The 21,974-nt window shown below is 36.2% G+C and overlaps 1 pseudogene; it reads right to left on the reverse strand.

The window, feature by feature from the left end:
• Nucleotides 1–1,443: 1,443 nt before the first annotated feature.
• LOC129499970 (60S ribosomal protein L9-like) lies at nucleotides 1,444–11,915 on the reverse strand (annotated as a pseudogene).
• Between the last annotated feature and the right edge of the window lie 10,059 nt (nucleotides 11,916–21,974).

Consider the following 21,974-nt stretch of genomic DNA (forward strand, 5'->3'; position numbering starts at 1 on the left):
TAACCATCATCATCAAACCAAAGATCAACTCCTTAAGGGATCCCTGGGTGGCGCAGCAGTTTAGCGCCTGCCTTTGGCCCAGGGTGTGATCCTGGAGACCCGGGATCGAGTCCCACGTCGGGCTCCCGGTGAATGGAGCCTGCTTCTCCCTCTGCCTGTGTCTCTGCCTCTCTCTCTCTCTGTGTGTGTGACTATCATAAATGAATTAAAAAAAAAAAGATTAACTCCTTAAAATAAAAAAAAATCCAGTTGGTTCACTTTAAATCAAGTTCTTTCCATATATTCTAGGTGGTTGCTCTTTTTCTTAATTTCTTTAAGTCTTTAAACACACCTTACTTTGAAGGCAAAGCCTGCACCTTACTGATGGATTGAATGTGTGGTGTGTAAAAGAAATCAAGGTTGAATGTTGTTATTTTGCCTGAGAAATTGGAAGGTTGGAGTTTCCATCAAGTGAGATGGGGAAAAATGCAGGAAGTGGGGTGGCGGGGGTGGGGGTGGTGGAGTCCAAGGTGGTGGACTTTGCCATCGTTCACATTTTCTAAAGGCTTAAAGGACTATCAAGTCGGTTAGTTGGCAAACTTTTGGGTCCTATTTATATAAAGATTGGAGACACTTGTAGGACTCTCTGCCTACCAAATCTGAGGCTGTTCCTCTGACTTTTCTCATGGATTTTACTTAAACAGAGTACAGAAGTTGGTAAGTGACAACCATGTGAGGAACCACATAAATCTAACTATGAGTTACAATTTTCCACTGCTAAATTACTGTAGCATGGTAACATATTTAAAAAATGACACATGGAATTAGGAGATTATGGAAAGGTTGTCAGTTTCTAAAAATATCAAGGGCTAGCATATGGGAATAAATGGCTGAGGGAGGGTAGAGACTAAGATTGAGAGGATCTTGGACACAACAACCACGTTTATCATGAACATAAATTAACCTTACTAAGGCTTATCACTTTGTTCCACTCCTCAGCTGTTTTTCACAGAAAGCTACTGGTATATAGACAAGTGACCCAGGTACACTGACCTCACAAATACTCAAATCCACGCCTCTGCAAAGTTAGATACCTTCAAAATCACCCCCAAAAGTTCTACATCCAATGATGAACAGCCACATGGTATTGCCATGTACCATATTTCTCTTGCTGAAATACCCTTAATATTCCATCAAAAAAAAAAAAACCCAAACAAATTAAAAGCACTTCTCTCATGAAGTTTTACTGGAAAAAAAAAAAACACTCCTGTTCTATTATTTCTGTTACTGTTCTTGGCACACTACAAATGACTTCTGAATGGCTGACTTTCCAAATTGGAAAGAATATTGGTTTAAGAAAAAGCCCCAAATCAATCCAGCTGTTATTGCATCTTTAAAATATCACAAATAAGTCTGAAAAATCATCTGGCATCTTGCTGTTTCTCTGGCTGGACAACTTAGATCTTATTCATCAGCCTGCTGAATTGTTCTTTTTTCAGAAACCTAGACACCATCCCCAAATTTTCTTATGTCCTTGTTTTTAACCGTTGGCTTGCTGAATCAAGGCAACTGAATTTGATACAAGTTCAGTGTCATTTCCTTCAAGCATTAACTCATCTTTCTGGGCTTAAGATATTGAACAAGCAACACCTGGCCTCATCCGAACCCTGTGGATGTATTTTTCATGCAAGAAATTTTGGATTTCAACAAGAAAACCACTCTCCTGAATAACAGTGTTGATGGGGAAGTGAGTGCACACAGACCTCATCTTATAATGGAAGGCCAGTGTAACACCCTTGACCATATTTTGCATATGACTACAGATAGTGGGAACAGCATCCAGTTCTTTTGTATTTCCCACCATTGGTCAACTTAGTCTCTTCTTTATCTTTCCAAGGAGACTGAGTCTACATTGATGTGACTGAAGTCCTCTTGCAGAGTTCCTCTGGGGCCCTTCACGATAACAGTGCGTCCCTTCAGAGTGATGTCAACATCTTCTGGAATGTCAACAGTCTAATTGCTGAGAATGGACTTTATTCTTGCAGTAGATGTGGCAAAGAGAGCCCATTTTATATTCTTAAAATTGAAATTCACATATATCCCTATCAAGAAATTAATTTCAATATTCTTAAAAGTAAGTAGCCATTATAAGGAATTTAGTTTACTTAAGTAATCCTAGAGCTAATTTCTTTTATTCCATGGGAGTTCATAAGGTAGAATAAATGACTATAAGAAGAAAGTTAGGAAATAAATGCAAATTTGTGAAACTTTTCAATTAACTAATAGGCTATATATAATGTTCCCTTAAGTACCTTTTATTAAGTGTGTGTAGCATCATCATTTCCCTCTCCTTGCAAAAGTGTTTTAAGTTCACATACACAGCTGGTGGGAATGTAAAATGGTGCGGCTGCTTTGGAAAATAGTCTGGCAGTTTTTTAAAAGGGTAAATATAGAGTTACCAAATGAACCAGCAATTCAGTGCTAAGTATATACCCAAGAGAAATGAAAATATCTGTGTACATAAAAATCTGTCCATGACTGTTCATAATAGCACTATTCATCACACAAAGCAGCATTATTTATAACAGCCTATGGTGCAAACAACATAAATGTCTATCAACTGATAAAATATGGTACATCCATACAATGAAATATGATTTAGCAATAAAAAGGCATGAACTACTGACCCAAACCGCAACATGGAAGAACCTTGAAAACTTTATGCTAAGTTAAAGATTGCAGTCACAAAAGACCACATATGCTATGGTCCCATTTAAAGAAATGTCTAGAATAGATAATCGATAGGAACAGAAAGTAAATTAGTGATTGTCTTGAACTGGGGTCCTACGGGAATGGAAGGTCACCACTAAAGGGTGAGAGATTTCTTTTGGGAGATGGAAAAAATGTTCTAAGATTAATTGTCATGACAGTTGCATGGCTCTGTGAATATGTTAAAAAATACTGAATTGTACACTCCCAATGAGTGATTTTTATGGTATGGATTTTATAGTATGTGAATTATATTTGAATAAAACTACTAAAAAAATAATGTTTTCCTTTCACAGCAAGTTTATAAGAAATCTTTTTTCAAGAGCCATGGAATACCTTAAGCAAAAATAAATAAAAATAACAAATAAAGTTGACATCATATTAAATAGTACTATTAAATATTTAAGCTTAAAAAGTAGCAAGTAGAGTGTATAAAGTCAGGAAACATTTTCAAGACCACAAGGAAAATGCTACAATTCCTCAGCTTGAGAAATACATACTTTTATTGAGTAGTCAAACCAAGGGAATGTTTTTAACTTATGAATCACTTCTATACTCCACACTCTTTCCTATTAAGTAAAACATAGACAAGTAATAGCTTTCATATTTTTTGATGTGTGGAAAATTACTATTAAGTTAACTGTACCTCACAGCACTGTAGTAACCAAAATGTTTCCAGGAGAATTGAGAATTTAAGCTGCTCAGAGTAGGCAGCTTAAACTAAGCAAAATGATGCAGGGGCACAGGAGTTAGATTAAGAATCAGAAGACCTATTTTTAAAACTAGCTCTCATTTCTGTGGATTATTCAAATATTTAGCCTCAATTTCTTCTGTAAAATCATGGGGACTCCTAATTGAAACGGTTGTTGTGAAGATCAAATTATATATCATATGCATATCAGAAAATGTTCTACAACTATAACATAACAACTATTAATAATCAATAGTATTAATCATATCATATATTTAAATATTTGTCATGATTAATTCTATATTAACTTATATTAAATTCAATAAAATACTATGTATGTATTAAAATAATTTTGAGTATTAATATAATAGTATTATTACTAATATTAGTTAATTATTATTAAGTACTTGGCGATCCTATGATCAGAATTCTAATACAAGAATCACTGGGAAGATGAGAGAGATAGAATTTGTATTTATTCTATCTACCTATCTGTCATCAGCAATATCTTTGGCTGAAAAATATTTTGAAGAACTGACTATTCTATTTTGTAAGGAAATTATGGATATTTAATAGGACCTAGTATCAAATTCATAGCAGAATCAATATATGGCTCTTCTGTGTTCAGTTAATCCTACCAAAATAAAAACCAGTATGCTGTATGCCTTCAAGAAACAGTAAATATCAGGACATCCTGAGAAATTTTAAATTTTTCTGCTTTCTTATAGTATTCATACTCCCATTAAACTTAAATTTTTCCCTCTTAAATTGATTCTGCCTTTAATATTTTTACAATTTTATATTCTTATCACAAATATAAAACATTTACTATAGAAAACTTAGGAGATATGGACCAACAAAAGAAGAAAAACCAAAAATTTTTACAATAACAGTGTGCTCATGTCTCATAAAGCAGCAGAGTGTGCCCTTTCAGTATGTTCCAATAAACTTTTTTTTTCTTCTGGTTTTCTTCCCTTCTCCTCCGTCTTGCCCTTAAAAACTATTTGTAGTGAGTAATACCCCTCTTTCCCACTTGACCTTGAAAGCAGATGTGTAATGCATTTGCTAAAGCTCTAAATTTTCTTACTTAACATGAAAACAATGGGAAATGGAAGAGGTTTTATCACTGATTCTCTCTTTCTAGTCACTACAGTTTTCTGTTTATGCTGACCACCTATTTCTCTACTTCCTCTTGATGCCAAATCATTAAAATGTGGTAACTTCTATTTTAGTGCAGAGACATGTTTTTTGCAAAAATTTGGGGAGAAATTAAGGAAAAAGGAAACCAATTCTTCCCTCCTCACAATCATATTTAATATATCTTATATCTTCCTTGTCATTAGAAAACATACATCTAAAGGCAAAAGAATTTTTAACACATCAATGTAAAACAGTTAAACAATTTCTTTTTCAAGCTACAGAAATTTGGCATGTAGAAAGAATTATTTGAACTGGTCAAAGAGCACTTTTCTTAGCATTAGCTGTTCTCCATACTGCTTCAGCTCTTTTTCTGCAGGTTGAGGTTACCCAAACCCAGTTTGATTGATTAAAAGATGTAGCTACTTTTCAGTTTTGGTTATGAATTGCTTTCCTCTTTGGGAGTTTTTAGTTCAATTTAAAATAGGATTGTTGGCTTTTTTTTTTTTTTTTTTTGGCTATTGTTGTTTTGTTTTGCCTTACCCCTCACATGGTATCTACAGTTAAAAGAAATTGGCTTATTGGTTCTCTCTACCTCTCAAAATAGACTTTGTTGTGGTTAATTTCCTTCTTCAGTGTTACTGGTCTTTCTAAAAAAGAAAGGTTTAATTCTGGGCACTGCTCTACAACAGCTTTTCAAGACATTTTAGTGACCATCTTAAGTAAAAACAGAGTCCTTTGTCATTTCATGAGTGCCATGCTGTTTATGCATTACCTGTAGCAAAATAAGGGACTTGGAAATTTGAAATGCAAATGTAAAATTGCAGCAGCTTTCAGATCAAGTTCAGGAGAAACTGAACACAGAAACAATGTGTTGAAATTGGGATACAAAGTAAATGGAACTCATTATTTTTATTTATTCTCATGTCCTTAATTTAACACAGGAAGAAGTGATGATGTAAAACTGTTTTTGAAATAAATATGTGTGTGTGTGCAGGCACACATGTCTGTCTATCTGTGGATGTCAGAGGTGTTTAGGCCAAAACTTCATTTCTAGCTTTTAAACTTATTAAAACATTCTTCTCTTTTTAAAGATTTTATTTATTTGAGAGAGAAAGAGAATGAGTGGAAGGAAGGGCAGAGAGAGAGAGAGAAGCAGACTCCCACTGAGCAGGGAGCCCAGAAATGTGGGGATCCATCCCAGGACTCTGAGATCATGACCTCAGCCAAAGGCAGATGCTTAACTAACTGAGCGACCTGGGCCCCCCTACAACATTCTTCTTTAAAAAGATAATTTCTTCATTTGCCCTTTGCCCCCCAACCTGCTTCGATTCTGTAATTCATAATTTCAATAAATATTTTGCCAATATCCTATAAACCTTTTGTCCTTCTGTCTTTTTGTCACATTTCTCTGGCAAAAACCTCAATCCCTGGGAAACACAAATCTCTACCTTTTCAGTGCCTGTGCCCCAGCTGCCAGGCCTTGGTAGAAAAAGTACAATATGGTGGACTGTTTGCACCAGGATCCATATACAACTTAAACTGGGCCTGGAGACTGCCCTTTGAGCCTCCTGAATCTACTTGGTCAATTTACTATCCCACCCAACACAACACTTTCAGACCTTTTCCATTTTCTTCTACTCTCTCTAGCCCAGTAATTCCCAACTGGGGGTGATTTTGCCCCCCAACCCCAGCCCCTAGGGGATATTTGTCAATATCTGAAGACAGTTTTGATTGTCATAGCTGGAAGGACAGGGGTGGGGTAGTGCTGCTCAACATCTAATAACACACAGGAAAGACCCATATAATACAGAATTATCTGGTCCAAAATGTCAATAATGTTGAGGCTGAAAAACTTAACTCTAGCACCTTCATGCTCAGCAGATGCTATTCTTCCTTTACAGAGAAAATAGCAGCCAACTTTTGAGCACTCTCTCATCTTTTCTATTTCAAACACAAAATATACATTTCTGCACAGGGTCTCCCATCTCCTTCCAACAGAGGGACTATCTCCTCCTGGCTGAGACTAACCCACCCCCTGTGCTTTGGACTTCAAAGCCTCTTACTTTCTCCATAACATTATACTACGTATTATTCATTTTCTCTTGTGTATATTCAATCTTGCTTTCTACATGCTTCCTTTTTGATTTTAAATGCAATAAAGTTTCTTCAACTATAAAGACCAAAAAAAAAAAAAAATCCACAAAAACCCTCCCCTCCCTTCAGGTATTACTCTGTCCTTCTCTCTCTTTGCAGCCACATTTCTTCAAGTAGTTGTTAATGACACCAGCTGTCTACAGTTCCTCACCTCCCACTCATTGCTCAACCTACTCCAGTCTGGCTTCTAGGCTCGTCACTCCATGAAAACAAGCTCTAATGAAGGTCACCAATGTCCTCCACATCCTAAAGTCCTGAGATCATTTAAAATTTTCATTTGACTTCACATCTCAGGAGCATTCAACAATGCTTTTTGAAACATCCTTCCCTTGATTTCTGTGACACAACAATCTCTTGGTTTTCAACACCTCTGATCAATTCTTTTGTTTCTTGCTTATTCATCCTTTTCTTGACCTTTAAATGTAGGCATCTCCTTAAGGCTCAGTGCTGGAATTCCACATCTTCTTTATCTTCACTCTCTTTCTACCTACTGTCGTTCAGAACCATTGCTTCATTTAACATACATATGTAAGATACATAGTTTTAAAGATTTTACTTATTTACTTGAGAGAGAGAAAAAGAGAGAGAGAGAGAGAGAGAGCATGAGCAGGGGTGGGGGTTAGGGCAGAGGAAGAGGGAGAAGCGCTGAGCAGGGAGCCTGACACAGGGCTCAATCCCAGGACACTGAGACCATGACCTGAGCCAAAGGCAGACACTGAGCTGAGCCACTTGGGCAACCCAATATATAAGATGTTTTTAAATTAATACGTCTGGTCTGGGCCTCTCACAGTTTTAGATCTGTCGATCTAGTTACCTGCTTCTTTTTTTCATATGTCTCAAACATTTCAGTCTCAACATATCTCTAATTGACATCTGCCTCTTTTCTTAGACTCTTCTCCTTCCAACATTGCCTTTCCAGGTCCTGAGAAGATGAAATTTTCCATCTTCCATAATTGAACCTAAAAGAGTTTGATCCTCATCCTCTTCCATGTCGAGACAGCCAGTTCATAGCACATAGCTTTTCCTATTGCCTCTTTGCCTCTCAAGTAACTGATTCTGGCCAAATTATTCCTCCTAAAAGATGTTTATGATCCTCTGTGGTACTAGGAGTTCCAGAATGACCTGGTTCTTGTTGGTTTCTGAAGCCTGATTAGTCAGAAAAGTAGGGATTGCTTTTGAAGACAAGGGTACTTACTTGGGAGGGGTCTTTCCTTATGCCCTCATCCAAATTCTTTTGATACCACTTGTTCACTATCTTATTTGCATGTCAGAACTAGATAGATGGACATTAAGCTGGGAGTGATGAAAGTCTGACTTTGGCCTAGGTTTTGCCAGAGATGAAAGGTTCTTTCAGTCAGAACTAGAATAGTCACTTCTAGAACAGTCACCAGATGTTCCCAGGTTTTAGTTCATACCATGAGCCAAATATTTAGGTATTTGAATTTATCTCTTTTTTAAAGATTTCTGATGCTATTAAAAAAAAACCTAACTTCTACCCATAGTCACTGACTTGGTCAAATCCTTGACTGGTAGTGGCAACAATGTCCCCCCAGATTTTATCCCTATTGGGTACCAGAGGGCAAGTGACTAAAGATGATAATTTAATTACCTTTTGGTCATTGTATACCATGAGCTTTCAGATTATCTTCCAATAACATCAAGGGTGCTTTCATACAGTGGTGCCTGGGTGGCTGAGTTGGTTAATCATCTACCTTTGGCTCAGGTCGTGATCCCTGAGTGCTGAAACTGAGCCCCACATTGGGCTCTCTGCTCAGTGAGGAGTTTGCTTCTCCCTCTCCCTCCCACTCATGCTCTCTCTTGCTATCTCTGTCATTATTTCTGTCTCTCTCTCTCTCTCTCAAATAAATAAATAAACAAACAAATAAATAAAATCTTAAAAAAAAGAGGCTTTCATGCTTTTCTATAATACTCTATTTCCTGATTCTAAATTCTTTGGTTTTATAAGATGCTTCTGATTGCAAATACTAGAAAGCATTACTGGTCTCCTTCAGCGAATAACAAAAGGGGAAGGGAGGGCTTTGTTAGAAAGATACAAAGAGTTTATGGAATCAACATGTGACATTATTCCCTTAAATGAGGCAGTTATGCTGCTAGAGGGAATTAGAATTATTTGCAGACTTGTATTCAGAGTTAGAACACAGAAAGCCCCAGGATACCAATTATAAAAGTGAAATCCAGAAAGAGAAGGCTTAGACATCAAAATATTAGAGGACATTACCAATTCACATCAGCAATAATTTGGAGAATATATATAATAAGATAATTTAAATATATATGACCAAAAATGGACAATTTTAAATTAGGCTGAATGTAATTATTGATACAAGTTCACTTTTAGGAGATTCCTAATTCCTGATACTGTATGATGGAAAGAAGCTGGTCTGGGTAACACTAAACTAGACTTAAAAATGAACTTGAGATGTCAGAAATGTCTTAGAATAATGTAGAGAAAATAATTCAAATAATTGGGAGATTGGAATGCTGGATTCGATTTATCATAGGTGTCCTGTTTAACCATCCATTAAATACATTCCTCAATCAATCCTAGAAGACATTCCATTTACTAGGGTTTTGAGACAGCCACTGGCATATCACAAAAGGGGTGTAGAGGTTATCCTTTAAGGCTATGGGAGTAGCTAAAATAGAAATGGGTTTTCTGATTTCAGTAGGAACAGTAAGTCCCGAAGGTGGTAGAAGCCAGATAGGTCACTCACCACTGGAGGAATGATGCCTGTTACTATAATGGCAGCAGGGTATAAAATGGGGGTGACTATGGGAATCTTTGCCAGCTGAATAATTGATCACAGAATCCTCAGTGTTTAAATAGAAGAACAGTCCCTTAAGATCATATTTTATTTCTCCAGCCCAAATCTACTGGTTTGGTGAAGAGTTCTTCTCTCTATACTACAGTATAATATATATGGCTTATCAGTGATGGTAAGTCCTAAAATTTAGCTTTCGGGGTAAAGAATATATATCACAATGGAACTAGAGGGGGGAAGAGACATTATCTGGAGTTCTCCAGATAGACTACTACCTTGGAGTGTAAATTTGAAAATGGAGCACATAAATAAAGATGGGATGAGGGTTCATATTTGGTTATGGTGGCATGATTCTTGCAGTGTCTGGGGTATTCTGGCCAGATGATTCTTGTCAAAAGCCACTTCTTCTTATCACTGATTCTTGAACTTCTGGACCTGGTTTGATTCCTGTCTGGCTTCTAGGTCTTGTGCTCCAGCAGCCTTTGATTTGGTTGAGTTCATCACAGCATCTCTTCTCCATTTTCTTGCACTTAGTCAGAGTTCACTTATATAACTTGCATATGTTACTTGTATCTTAACAGACACAGCACTTAAATACTCAGTGAATGGCAGCATCATTTATCCAGTTGAACAAGTCAAAAATCCAGGGTGCATCCTTGATAATCCCTCTCTCTCTCCCCCACATCTAATCTACCACTAAATGTTATTGATTTTCCTTCTGAAATATCTCTTAAGTCTATCCACTTCTCTCCAGCTTTATCACTATCACCATCAACACCTTAGCCTAAGTCACCATTATATCTCACTGAGACCACAACAATCTATTTTGTCTACCTGAACTTTTCCCCATTCTTCTCTAAATGTAATATCTGATCCTGCACCTGGGTGCTTTAATTTTTATAATTTTTAATTAAAAATTTAGACACCCAACTGACTGGGTTCATGATCTTGAGGTCTGTGGAATCAAGGCCCGTGTTGCCTCTATGCTCAGAGCAGAGTCTGTTTCACATTCTGTTTCTCCCCCTCTCTCTCTGCCTCTCCACCTGCTTGCACATACCCCCCCAAATAAATTAAATATTTAAATATTAAAATTTGATCATGTTGCACACTGCCCCACTACCCAGCTAAATCCTCTTTCTTTTAGTCCCCTGAGAATGTGCCTTGCTGCTTCCTACCTCCAGGCCTCTGCATATGCTGTTCCCTCCCTCTGGAACTGTCTTTTTCCCCTATTCCCTTCACATAGTTAACTCCTATTCGTCCTTCACACCTCATCATATCTCCCTCCTGATTGCTGACTTAGTCTGCTCAGGCTGCTATGACAAAATTTCACAGACTGGATGGCTTAAACACACACATTTACCTCTCACAATTCTGGAGACTGGGAAGTCCAAGATCAAGGTGTTGGTTGATTCATTTCCTGGAGAGGGCCCTCTTCCTAGCTTTCAGATAGCTGAATTTTCATCGTGTTCTTACATGGTTTTCCTTGTTGCACATACCTGTAGGTGGGGGGGAAATCTCTTCCTCTGACTCCAAATCCTATTAGATTAAGGCCCCTTTCTTAAGACTTCATTTAATCTTAAGCACCTCTGAAAGACCCTATCTCCAAATATAGTCACATTGACTAACTTCAACAAATGAATTTGGGGGACACAATTTAGTCCACAGCATTCTTCCCCTGGTACCTCCCAAATTCATATCCTTATTACATGCAAAACATATTTATTCCATCCCAATAGCCCTCAAAGTCTTAACTCATTCCAGCATCAACTCCAAATTCTAAAGTCTCACCTAAATATCATCTAAATCAGATATGGGTGAGACGTGAGGTATGATTCATCCTGTGGCAAAATTCTTCTCTCTCACTGTGAACCTGTGAAACCAGACAAGTTATGTCCTTCCAAAGTATGGTGACAGGAGAAGCATAGGATAGACATTCTCATTCCAAAAAGTAGAAAAAGAAGGAAGGAATCCCAAGCAAGTCCAAAACCTCACAGGGCAAATTCTATTAGATCTTAAATCTTGAGAATAATCCTCTCTAGTTTGATGCCCTGCCTCCTGGACCCTAATCAGGGGTCACATCTTCATATCGGGCAGAGGCCATCTGACTTATTGAAATTGAGTTAGTGACCCTGACGATCTCTGAATCGCCATTAGGGCCATTTTTCTCTTTTCTTGAAGGACAAAGCATGTTTATAGCCATATAGCTCAAGGGTTGCATCCTTATAGAATTCCAGAAGTATGATAGCCTTCCTTCATTCTATTCTACTTTGTTCTTTTGGTCCAAACTGGCAGTATCTCTGCTGGCATAATCCCATCTCTATTCCTGGCTTCTGCTGAGATGACTGATTAAATCCATGAGCCACATCTATGATCTCTTTATCAAGTGGCTGCTCAGCCATACCCTTAGCATTCTCTTCAGAACAAGCTTTTTCATTCTTTTGCAATGTGAGTAGGTTTCGAATATTTCAAATCTACAAGTTCTTGTTCCTATATATTTAACACTTCCTTCTTCAATTCATATCTCTTTGCTCGAATTTTATTAAAGCAGTAAGGAGGAGCCAAGCTGTACCTTCAAGACTCTGCTTAGAAATCTCCTCCACTAATGTCCAATTTTACTGCTCAAAAGTTCTACCTTTCACAAGACACTAGAACATAATTCAGCCAAATTCTTTGCCACTCTATAAGAAGGATCACCTTTCTTCCAGTTTCTAGTAATCTGTTCCTCATTTCCCTCTGAGATCTCTGCAGTCTAGGTGGAGGAGGGTTTGAGAATTTGCATGTCTAACTTTGAGTGTCACTATTATAAACTATGAAAATGCTTCTTAAACTTTAAGCTGCATGCAAATCCCAGGTTATCTTGCTAAATGTCAATTCTATTTCTATAGGTCTGGGCAAGGTTGAGGATTTTGCAGTTCTAACATAATACCAGACCAGTTGCAAACTGCCTCCAGGTGGATTATGTTTGCATCATTTGGAAACTTGTTAAGAAAATCTCCATTTGGTCACCAGGCCTCCGAATCTGAATCTGCATTTCATAATGCATGTTAACATGATTTGTGTCAATTAATATTTGAGAACCGCTGCTCTAGGTGCTTATATCATCAGGGAATTTAGGGACATGGATATGGAGGATATGCTAGGTTTGAGTCACAGAAAACTTGTAAATAGATATTTTGTCCATGACAGATGGTGTTAGCTAGATAGACCATTTACTTTTAATACTGTTACAGTTTAGAAGCCACTTTGAAAATGTTACTACTTTTGATCTTGACAGCAGCATTGTCATGTGTAAAGCAAGTATTCCTATTCCCACTTTATAGTTGAGAAACTAAAAATTAGTATAGATAAATCACTTATTTAAAGTTACACAGCTAACACATGACAGGTCTTTAGTTTGAACCAAGTACTTTGCTCCAAGTCTGGTGTTTGTTTTCCATTAAATGACATTTCCAGATCTTTCTATTTATTAAAAAATATGGATTTGGGAATTTAATAAGGAATTGCTCTTTCCAATCAAATCATTTCATATGATTTGTCAGCCTGCTCCTTCAAATTCTCTAAAAAACAGCTTTCACCGTGTCATCATGATGCTCTTCTAGGATGTTCTTTTCTGTATATTTTACTTTTTTTTTTTTTGACATTTGGAACATGGCTGGAAGTCAGGAAATAAAGAGAGCTCTGCACAGCCAAGGTGGGAACAACAAAATCAAAATGCCAAAATTTACACAATTTACTCATAGATAAATAGTCTCTCACAGAGAGAAGTTCTTGGAGCCTACCCTGAGAGTTGGAACACTCTGGATCAGGTCCTAGAAGTACGGAAATTTCTTTCTTTCCTCCACCTCTTCCAGAATCTAAAGCATATAAAAAGCAGCATTTGAAAGAGGAAGAGTTTCCTATCATAGGCAAATGAAATGACAGAGGTTAAAAAAATCTTGGGCCTCTTGCAACTCAAAGGAGACAGTAGCCATAAAAGAAGAAGGAGAAAGAAGAGAGGGGGAGGAGAGGGAAGAGAAAGAAAGGAAGAGAGAAAGAGTGGGAGGAGAAGGAGGGTGCAGGGGAGAGGGGAGGAGGAGAAAGAACACCCAAGTTCAGCAGTATATAGTCCTATGCACCACAGTAGGCCATGCAGGCATTATTACTTGACACTAGAGTGGAATTTCATTTTCAAACAATGATGATTGCACATCATTTAAGAAAAGGTTAAGTTATATTTAGACTACTTTGTTGAAGAAAGCAATAAGATATGCAATGCGATTCAGAAAAATTTCTATAAAGAGATTTAAGAGAGCAAATCTTCAATACTTTAGTGTTTTAAAGTATGGAAAAGACATATCCACTTATATTTCACTTACCTGAATTTGACTATATGTATGTAGGACAAGAGAGAGGGAGAGGGAGAGAGAGAGAGAGAAAGGAAAGAAAAGGAGGAAAAAAGATCTGGGTGGGATTTCCATCAGCCATCCCACTCAGTGAGCACATATTTTGGCATGAATCAGGGAGAGAAGACAGGCTTATGCTGTAACTTCAATCTCAGTTACTTTCAGAGCTTTTATTATGCCAGTATCTTGCTTTGTGATTATAGTGTCTGAAGGCACGTATGTTTTTGTGCCCCATTGCTAACAAAATACTTTATCTGTTGAACAACTGAGAAAACATTAAACTCTTCAAATGCTGGAGTAAAACTTGATTGTATTGTACTTATTGAGAGGTTCTGTATTGGGCTCCAGTGTTTAATGTCAAATAAAAAAACAAATTTGGATTAATAAGGACTTAATTTGAAAGGATTATTGTTGAGTTGGGGAAGGCAAGCATCTCAAGAGTGAGGAAAAAATGGTTTTTATTTTTTAAAGAGGAATGGGCTGGAAAGAATTAGGGGGACAGAAGTGGATGAGAGGCATGATCCGATGGTAGTTCAGAGAATGCTTTACCCTGAGACCAGCCTGTTTGAGGAATGTTGTCTATTGGCTCAGGATGAGAGTGAGCCCAAGTTCAGGAACCTTGGGAAAGAAGAAGGGTTTAACCAAAGTTTAAGAAGCATTTGTTCAGGGGCCCCCGAGTGGCTCAGTCTATTAAGCGACTGCCTTCAGCTCAAGTCATGATCCCAGGGTCCTTGGATAGAGCTCCTATATCAGGATCTCTGATCAGCAGGGGAACCTACTTTTCCCTGTCTCTCTGCCTCTCCCCTCCACTCATGCACTCTTTCCCTCAAATAAATAAATAAAATATTAAAAATAAAAAAGAAGCATCTGTTCACATTGATCAGTGAGGATGAGCAGTTCTGATGATCATTTATGAAACAAAGAATGGGAATTTGGGGGGGACATTGTCTGGTTTCACTCCAGGTAACTGGGGGCCACCTATAATTTTTATTTAAGTCATGTGGGGAAGGGTCCTTCTTTACCCTTCCATTTCCTGGAATACAAGGAACAGGTGATTTCTTAACCTTTGCTGTTTTCCAGAAGCACAGAGCTCAGTTAAATTCAATACTGTCAATAACATATGAATATTACAAAATATACTGAATTTTAGGGAGTAATTTAAGGAGTTTCCCAAGGTAATTTTAATTATGTACCATAATCAGGTGGCAACTGCAGTTTCTAACTACTGCTTAAGATGACTTTTTTTTTTAAAGGTTTTATTTATTTATTCATGAGAGATACAGAGAGAGAGGCAGAGACATAGGCAGAAGGAGAAGCAGGGAGCCCAATATGGGACTCAACCCCAAAACTCCAGGACCACACCCTGAGCTGAAGGCAGACGCTCAACTGCTGAGCCACCCAGGCGTCCCTAAGATGACTTTTATAACCACATATGTAAGTTTGAAATTTCAGTTCCTCATATTTCAAAATCTCTAAAGAAATGCACTTTTATACATCTAGGTAAAATACCAAGTCATGTCATTTCCTCAGTGAGTCCTTTCTTGATCCAGATCAAATTTAGTTTAAGAGCCAGTTATTTGCTTGTATTTCTTCTTATTGATATTCATCACATTTGTAAGACATGCACTTAATACTTTTATTTCATGATAATTTAGAACCTCAGCGGGAACAGGGAACTTGCTTGTTTGATACTGTTTGTTTGATACTGTTGTTTGATACTGTTTCAGTACCTGGTCTATTTTAGATGCTCAGTACATTCTTGTTAGATCAATGAAAGATGTTTCTATTAATCTCACACTGTAGAATAAACTGAGGAAATAATAGAATTATTGTTCTACCTAAAAAGTTGCTTTATTCTATTGTCCTCCATTGTATATTGTATATTGTTTTGACTGACAATTCCTTGTAATTTAGGTTTGTGAAAATTGGAAGGAGTGTCTTGAGAATCATTTTATGATATTCTGCATAAGATAGGTTTATCTACATGGAGTGCCATCACTTATTAATCAACGATACCTAATATTTATTATTGCCTATTATATGCTAAATTCTTTACATAAATTCTTTACATCTTTAATTTTCAAAATAATCTCATGAGTAAACTGTGGTTTGTATAGGAATAGTTCTAGACTATTTCTGTATAAACAAAAACGGGTCATCAAATATCTAACTCCTCCTATAATCATGAATATTTCTGGAACATAGAGAAAATGGATTCCAATGTAAAACTGGTATCTTTATGTCTTTTAGTTATTTTGCATAACACTTCTGAAATATATAAATTATGAAAACATAATGTGGTAAAAGGAGTTTGGGAGATAATTCTTGCTTATGGAACCCTACCCCAAATTTACTACATAGTATTTTATAATGGTTTGTCATTTGGTTATAAGTATGGATATTTTTGTGGGTGAAAAAAAACATAAAATAGGAAGCTATTTGCATTAGACACAATTTACACAGCATAAACTCATCTCTGTATGTCATAGAAAATGATGACTGAGAATGGTGTAAGCCAAAAAATATTAAGTATAAAGCATAAGTTAGGGACTAATAATATAACTCTAAATAATATTCCTTTGTGTTAGCAGGGGACCCAGAGCACAGAAAAGATGGGTGTAGATGCCATGTTACAGAAGATGTTGGTGCTGGGTCCTTCAGCTGGGTCATCACTTAATTCATAGCCGGTTGAGTGGATAAAATAATTGAACAAGCCTCTCAAGCATGAATCAGCTCTACAAACTTTATCCACATCCCAAATCCTTGGACTCAAATCTGTTTGAAGCTGTCAGGTTATGATGGTGGGGGGTGGGTAGGTTGGCAGCTCCCTCCTTCTTCCAAGGAAGTTTGGTGCTTCATCCCCCTCACCCTCCCCTCCCTCCTTCCTAGTGCCCTTGCATACTCAATAAATGTGTAGGGTTTGGAGGAGATGAGGGGGCAATTAAGAAGAAACAAGGCTCTCTTGTCCTTTGTTCTTTACCCTCTACTTCCCCGAAGTGCTTAATTGTAGCTTTGAAATTAAAAGCTAGCTTATTTGGATTAATAGAAAAGGAACTGCATGTTCAAGATTGCCAAACTTATGTATTATTCTTGAATTCTTTCCAGAATCCAGCCTACTCTAAATCCTCTTTTTCCTAATTTGTTTGATATAAGGTAATAATGGTTATCAGAATCAACTCCGGCAGTTGTTGAAGGGCAATTTTTTTCTAAGCCAATTCTATGTGTCAGGCACCACTTTCAAAGCACTGGGGATAGGTGGATGAACACAACAAAATTCTTATCTTTGTGGAACCTAATTCTAATGATGGAGATAAGAGATAATCAACAAAAACATAATATGACTTCAAGTAGCATTATGTGCTCTGCAAAGAAATAAAGTAATATAAAGCATAAGAAATGAAGTGTGTGTGTGTGTGTGTGTGTGTGTCCTTTCTGATGAGGTGATATTGGAGGAAATTTATTCCATGGAATGAGAGAGCAGAACAAGTGATAAATTGGGGAAAGCTCCAGATAAATGGTAGAGCAACTATAAAAGCTTTGAGAGGAGCATGTACTTGGCAGGGGGCCAGTGTGACTGAAGAAGACTTGAGGTACGAGTAAGAGGAGAAATTAAATCTGAAAGGTAGCCTGGGACCAGATCATGTAGAATCCAATATGTCATGGGTTAGAATTTTGGGTTTTATATTAAATGTGATTGGAATCCATTGAAGAGTTTTTGTGGAAGAGTGACATAACCAGATTTATACTTGTAAAGGAAGTCCTTCTGGCAGAAGAAAAATTATAACAGATAGAAGCTTGGATCTATGCAAAGAAGTGAAGAGCCACGGAAATGATATCTATATGGCTACATATAAAATATTTTATTTTTTTAATATTGAAAACTTTGAAAAAGTTCACTTAAGCAAATATAACAAAATATTTTTTGGAACTTATGACATATATAGAAGAAAAAAATACATCAACACCAGCTCTAAAACAGGGATAGGAAAAATGGAAGTATGCTGTTATAAGATTATTATACTATCTGTGAAGTGGCAAAATAGTAGTTGAAGGTAAACTGATAACTTAAAAATGTACACACGATAAGCCATGAACAATAACTAAAATAAAAAGCCACCAAATTATAGCTAATAGGCAACAAAGGAAATAAAATGGAACCACAAAAAAACCCCAATTAATTCAGAAGATAAAGAGGAGAAAGGGAACAAGCAATATACATGAAAAATAGAAAACAAGGAGCAATAAGGTATATCAAAACCCAACCATATCAATAATCATCAAATATAAATGGTCTAAATATTCCAATTAAAAGGAAGAGGTTGGGCAGCCCAGGTGGCTCAGCGGTTTAGCACTGCCTTTAACCCGGGCATGATACTGGAGACCCAGGATTGAGTCCCATGTCGAGCTCCCTGCATGGAGCCTGCTTCTCCCTCTGCCTGTGTCTCTGCCTCTCTCTCTCTCTCTTTCTCTCTGTGTGTCTCTCATGAATAAATAAATAAAAAATCTTTAAAAAAATAAAAGGAAGATGTTGTCATATAAAAAAGCAAGACCCAATTACATGTGCTTATAAAAAACCCATTTTAAATATAAAGACACAAATAGGTTACACAGAAAAGGATGGGAAAAGATAAATTATGCTAGGACTAATCAGAAGAAAGCTAGGATGATTATATTAATTCAGATAGATTTCAAAGCAAGAAATAACAAGAAGAATAAAGAACTGCTAATTCATCAAGAGGACATAACAATCCTCAATGTTTATGTATCTAGTGACAAAACTTCAAAATACATAAAACAAAAACTGGTAGTACGGCAACAAAAAATAGACAAATCCACAATTATATTCAGAGATATTTTAACTCCTCTTTCATCAACCGATAGAGATAGAGAATTAGAACGACTAGAACAGTACTGTCAATCAACTTGACCTAATTGACATTCATATACCATTCCAGTAGACAACAGCACACACAATGTTTTCAAGCATACAGAGAAAATTTTCTAAGATTGGCCACATTCTGCACCACATAACAACTAAATTAAAAAAATGTAAAAGAAATTAAATCATACAAAGTATGTTTTCTGACCACAGTTGAATTAAGTTAGAAGTAAAAACAAAAAGACACTAGGAAAACCCCTAAACATTTGGAAAAAAAAATACTCTTCTATATAACATATAGATCAAAGAAGAAATCAAAAAAGAAAATAGAATATTTTGAACTGAATGAAAACTAAAATATCAAAGCAATTGTGGAATGTAGCTATTCCACTAATTAGAAGGAAATTTCTAACATAAAATATTTGTATTAGACAAAAGAAAGGTTTTGGGTCAAGGGCCTCAGCTAACAGTAAATGAAACATAAAGTGAAGAAAGAAAATAATAAAGATTAGAGAGGCAATCAATGAATTAGAAAATAGAATCAGTAGAGAAAATCAATGGTATTACAAGCTAATTTTTGAGATCAGTAAAATTGATAAACCTCCAACTAGATTGGCCAAGGTAATGATAGAAAATATAAACCCCAGGAATGTGAGAATTGATATCACTAGAGATTTTACAGGTAGAACTTTTAACAATACAGTTGACCATTTAGATGAAATGTTTAAATTCCTCGAAAAATACAAACTACCAAAATTCACTCAAGAAAAAATAGATAACCTCAATACCCCTAAATTTGATATAAAAATGGACTTGCAATTTAAAACTTACCATAAGGAAAATTCCTTGCCCAGATGTCTTTACTGATGAATTATACATTTAAGGAAGGCATAATATAAATTCTACACAGATTGTTTTAGAAAATCAGAGGGAAAGGAATAGTTCCTATCTCATTCTATGAGGCTAATATTCTGAACCAAAAGCAGGCAAAAGTGTTACAAGGCAAGAAACTATAGATTAATATCGATCATGAACAGAGATGAAAATATTCTTAGGAAAAATTTAGCCAATTGATCATATAGTACATAAAAATGACAATGCATCATGGCCAAGTAATATTTATCCCAGGAGAGCAAGGTTTAAGGCAACCTTAACATTTAAAAATTAAAGAAGGAAATTCAATATATTAACACACTGTTTTAGTCATCTTGTACTTCTGTAACAAAATACCATAGATTGGGTGGCTTACACAACAGAAATTTATTTCTCACAGTTCCAGAGGTTAGGAAGTTCAAGATCACGCTGCCAGCCAATTTTGCTTCTGGCTTGAAGATGGCCACTTTCTCTGTGTCCTTATGTGGCAAAAAAAGAGAGGTCTTGTATGTCTTCCTTTTCTTACAAGGGCACCAGTCCTATCAGATTAGGGCTTCACTCTTAAGAGCTCTTTTAACCTCTATCACCTCCTTACAGGCTCTAACTCCAACTGCAGTCACATTGGGGGAGGTAGGGCTCTGACATATAAATTTTGGGGGACACAAACATTCAGTCCAAAACACAGACTAAAAAGGAAAAAAATATATAGTTATCCTAATTGATGCAGAAAAGCAATTCACAAAATTCAACATCCATTCCTGATAAAAAGATCTCAGCAAACTGGGAAAGAAAAGGGATGTCCTCAAACTGATAAAGGGCATCCATAAAACACTTAGCTAACATCATACATAATGATGAAATACTGCTTGCCTTCCCCTAACAGCTCAAGGAATTGTGCTTACCAATCATTTTTATTCAACATTCTCCTAGAGGTTCTAATCAGACAATAAGGCAAGAAAGACAAGAGTATCTAGATTGGAAACAAAGAATAACTGTCTATTCATAGATAACATGATCGTCTTCTAAAAAAAAAAATCCTATAAAGTCCACAAAAAAGATACTGAGAGGGATCCCTGGGTAGCGCAGCGGTTTAGCGCCTGCCTTTGGCCCAGGGCACGATCCTGGAGACCCAGGATCGAATCCCACATTGGGCTCCCGGTGCATGGAACCTGCTTCTGTCTCTGCCTCTCTTTCTCTCTTTCTGTGTGACTATCATAAATAAATAATTTTTTTTTTAAAAAAAGATACTGAGAGTAATAAGTGAGCTTAGCAGGATTGTAGAATACAAGATTGGTGTACAAATCAATGTATTTCTATATATCAGGAAGAACAATCAGAAATTGACATTAAACAATGCCATTGATAATAGGATCAAAAAAAGTGAATTACTTAGGGATAAATCTGGAGAGATGAAGGAATTAAAAAAGGGATGAGGAAACTTCTGGGAGAAACGGTTTTGTTCATTATCTTTATTGTGGTGATGTGTTGAGTGCATGTTAAAACTTATCAAACTTCATTTTAATTAGTGCAGTTTATTGTATGTTAATCATACTTCAATATAGTGATTAAAAATATAATTCAATAAAGCTGTGATAAATGTACTTTTGGTTTGTTTGGGGGCAAAATAAGTTGTTCTACCTGAATATTATATAGTAGCAGAGTTACATATTTAATAATTTTGCACTGAAGTGTTAGAACATGAGCTATTACTTCCTTTTACATCTATCCATGTCTGTTTTGTTGTATGCATTTCTCCTTTTGAAGATTATTTTACTTTTCGATTTTGGTTCGAAATAATCTAATAGGTCAGTTGAATAAATTACAATATATTTATTCCATGTACTATCACACAATTCTTAAAAAGAATTAATTAGGACTATAAGTTATAGACCTGTAAGAATATCCATACTGTAATGTTGCAAAAGAAGAAAATTCAAGGGTAATATAATAGAATCCCATTTTCTGTAAAAACAAACAACAAACCCTTATGTATAAGTTAGTTTATATATTTATATGATCAGGGAGAAGGATGTGGAAAGACGCCAGCAGTCAGCATACATTACTGTTGATGGAAATGAAAAAGTCTATTTTTTTCATCATTTCACTGGTTATAATGAGTGACCATTACTTCTATAAGAACAATAAATTACAAAATTAAAAGAAACATTTGATAATTTTTCTGTCATGGTACCTATGGATTTTCAGGTAAATCTTCATGAATTATTACTTATCAATTATTGTTTTAAACCGTTTAACATGAATTGTAGTACAATTTTCTGATCAAATATTATACTTTAATAAATATACTTTTGCATTTCTAATAC

The sequence above is a fragment of the Nyctereutes procyonoides genome, unplaced genomic scaffold, assembly GCF_905146905.1.
Source record: "Nyctereutes procyonoides isolate TBG_1078 unplaced genomic scaffold, NYPRO_anot_genome, whole genome shotgun sequence".
In the NCBI taxonomy this organism is placed as follows: Eukaryota; Metazoa; Chordata; class Mammalia; order Carnivora; family Canidae; genus Nyctereutes; species Nyctereutes procyonoides.